Consider the following 3,437-nt stretch of genomic DNA (forward strand, 5'->3'; position numbering starts at 1 on the left):
TCAACTGTTAATATTTTTTGGTTGCAAAGTCGTTTTGTTTTATATGCAACTATATTGTTAAAAATTAAAATCATAATTTTTGGGTGGAAAATTCGATTATTCCCTTCAAGTTGAACTACTTATTAAAAAAATTAATTTTTTCTTATTAAGGATTCATAATTATAGTTAAAAATTTAACTATTTGCTTTTAAATTAGGTTAAAAATTCAGCTTTTTGTAGATAATACACTTTTTGACTTTAAAATTTAAAAATTTATTAAAATTAAAATGGACCTTTTTTAGTAGAAATTTAATCTTTTCGGTTGAGAATGTATCATTTTGGGTCAGAAATGCAATTGTTTGGTTAAAATATGAACTGTACATCTTCTTGGGTTTAAAAGTCGATTATTTCACTAAGAGTTGAACTACTTTGTAAAAAAAAATACTTTTTTTTATTAAGGTTTTTTAATTATGGTTGCAAATTTAACTATTTGGTTCAAAATTTAACTCTTTGATTGAAAACTCATATTTATTCGCTTAAGAAATTCAACTTTTTGTAGATAATTCGTCTTTTTGACTTTAAAATTAAATAATTTCGTTTAAAATTCATGTATTTTATTTGAAATTTGTCTTTTTTGTAGATCATTAATTTTCTTGGTCGAAAATTCATCTGATTGGTTGACAATTCAACAACTTTGTTGAATATAAATTTTTTTCGTTAAAAATTATTTATCTTTATCTGAAAATGTAACTATTATAGGATTGATTAAAAATTAATCGTATATATTGGTTAAGTTTGAAAATCGTTATTTTTTTATACAACATTAATCTTCTTGGTCAAAAATTCACCTTTTCTCTTGAAAATTTAACAATTTTGTTGAAAATTCGTTTTTTTCCTTGTTCAATTCAATTTTTTATCACAGCTTTTATCTGGAAATTCAACTATTCCATTTTTGGTTCAACTTTATCCTGTGAATTGTATTAGTTAAAACACCAATTATTTGTAAGAAAATTAATTTATTTGTTTTCGATTATGGCTTGAAATATTATTTCAGTCTAAAAAAATTTTATTTTCAACCCATTCAATTTGAAATTTTTTAATTAAAAAAAGAAAATTTCGTTAATTATCAGCAATATTTGACCGTTCATTTAAAACAATCCATTACAAACAACTGTTAAAAACTATACAAATTTGAACAGTATAGTTCGAAATAGAAGGCCTTGAATTGTTAAATTTGTAATGAGCTAAATTTTAAGTTCAAACGCTACAATTTTAAGTTCAAACGCTACAATTTTAATTTAAAAAAAGATTCAGAATTAATTTAAAACTTGAAATTATTTCAAATAATTTGAAACACGATTTAGACCTTTGCAAATTTAAAAAAAAAGCTTTTTGAGAATTGTACAGTATTTAAAAACAATAACAAAAATTGTTGTGATTGCTAAGAACATTAAAAATGGTTTTTTATTTTGACAAATAAATTTTAAGTGAGTATTTGAAAACATTTTAAAAATTAAAAAAAAATAATCCGGAAGATCGCTGAAAAAAATCAACTTTATTGACTTTAAAATTAAATAATTTCGTTGAAAATTCATGTATTTTGTTTGAAATTTGTCTTTTTTTGTAGATCATTAATTTTCTTGGTCGAAAATTCCTGTTATTGGTTGAGAATTTAAGAACTTTATTGAAAATTTATTTTTTCGATTAAAATTTTTTTTTTTCATGTGAAGATGTAACTATTCTAGGATTGATTAAAAATTAATCGTTTTTATCTGAAAATTGAACTATTCAATTTTTGATTGAAACTTCATCCTGTACATTGTATTAGTTAAAATACCAATTATTTGATAGAAAATTAATTTAATTTGTTAAAATGTAAACTTTTGGGTTGAAAATTGATATATTTTGTTAATTAGATTTTTTTCCTAAAATTTAAAAAACTGCAAAATAAAAAAATTTCCTTAAAATCTTCCGGATTCTTTTTTTTTTAATTTTTAAAATGTTTTCAAATACTCACTTAAAATTTATTTGTCAAAATAAAAAACCATTTTTATGTTCTTAGCAATCACAACAAATTTTGTTATTGTTTTTAAATACTGTACAATTCTCAACAAGCTTTTTTTTTAAATTTGCAAAGGTCTTAATCGTGTTTCAAATTATTTGAAATAATTTCAAGTTTTAAATTAATTCTGAATCTTTTTTTAAATTAAAATTGTAGCGTTTGAACTTAAAATTTATCTCATTACAAATTTAACAATTCAAGGCTTTCTATTTCGTACCATTCTGTTCAAATTTGTATAGTTTTTAACAGTTGTTTGTAATGGATTGTTTTAAATGAACGGTCAAATATTGCTGATAATTAACGAAATTTTCTTTTTTTATTTAAAAAATTTCAAATTGAATGGGTTGAAAATAAAATTTTTTTAGACTGGAATAATATTTTAAGTCATAATCGAAAACAAATAAATTAATTTTCTAACAAATAATTGGTGTTTTAACTAATACAATTCACAGGATAAAGTTTAACCAAAAATGGAATAGCTGAATATCCAGATAAAAGCTGTGATAAAAAATTGAATGTAACAAGGAAAAAAACGAATTTTCAACAAAATTGTTAAATTTTCAAGGGAAAAGGTGAATTTTTGGCCAAGAAGATTAATGTTCTATAAAGAAAATATTTTCAAACTTAACCAATATATACGATTAATTTTTAATCAAGCCTATAATAGTTACATTTTCAGATAAAGATAAATAATTTTTAACGAAAAAAATTTATTTTCAACAAAGTTGTTGAATTGTCAACCAATCGGATGAATTTTCGACCAAGAAAATTAATGATATACAAAAAAGACAAATTTCAAATAAAATACATGAATTTTAAACGAAATTATTTAATTTTAAAGTCAAAAAAACGAATTATCTACAAAAAGTTGAATTTCTTAAGCGAATAAATATGAGTTTTCAATCAAAGAGTTAAACTTTGAACCAAATAGTTAAATTTGCAACCATAATTAAAAAACCTTATTAAAAAAAAAGTATTTTTTTTAAAAAGTAGTTCAACTCTTAGTGAAATAATCGACTTTTAAACCCAAGAAGATGTACAGTTCATATTTTAACCAAACAATTGCATTTCTGACCCAAAATGATACATTCTCAACCAAAAAGATTAAATTTCTACTAAAAAAGGTCCATTTTAATTTTAATAAATTTTTAAATTTTAAAGTCCAAAAGAGTATTATCTACAAAAAGCTGAATTTTTGACCTAATTTAAAAGCAAATAGTTGAATTTTTAACTATAATTATGAATCCTTAATAAGAAAAAATTAATTTTTTTAATAAGTAGTTCAACTTGAAGTGAATAATCGAATTTTCCACCCAAAAATTATGATTTTAATTTTTAACAATATAGTTGCATATAAAACAAAACGACTTTGCAACCAAAAAATATTAACAGTTGA

Source organism: Belonocnema kinseyi, chromosome 4 (assembly GCF_010883055.1).
Source record: "Belonocnema kinseyi isolate 2016_QV_RU_SX_M_011 chromosome 4, B_treatae_v1, whole genome shotgun sequence".
NCBI lineage: Eukaryota > Metazoa > Arthropoda > Insecta > Hymenoptera > Cynipidae > Belonocnema > Belonocnema kinseyi.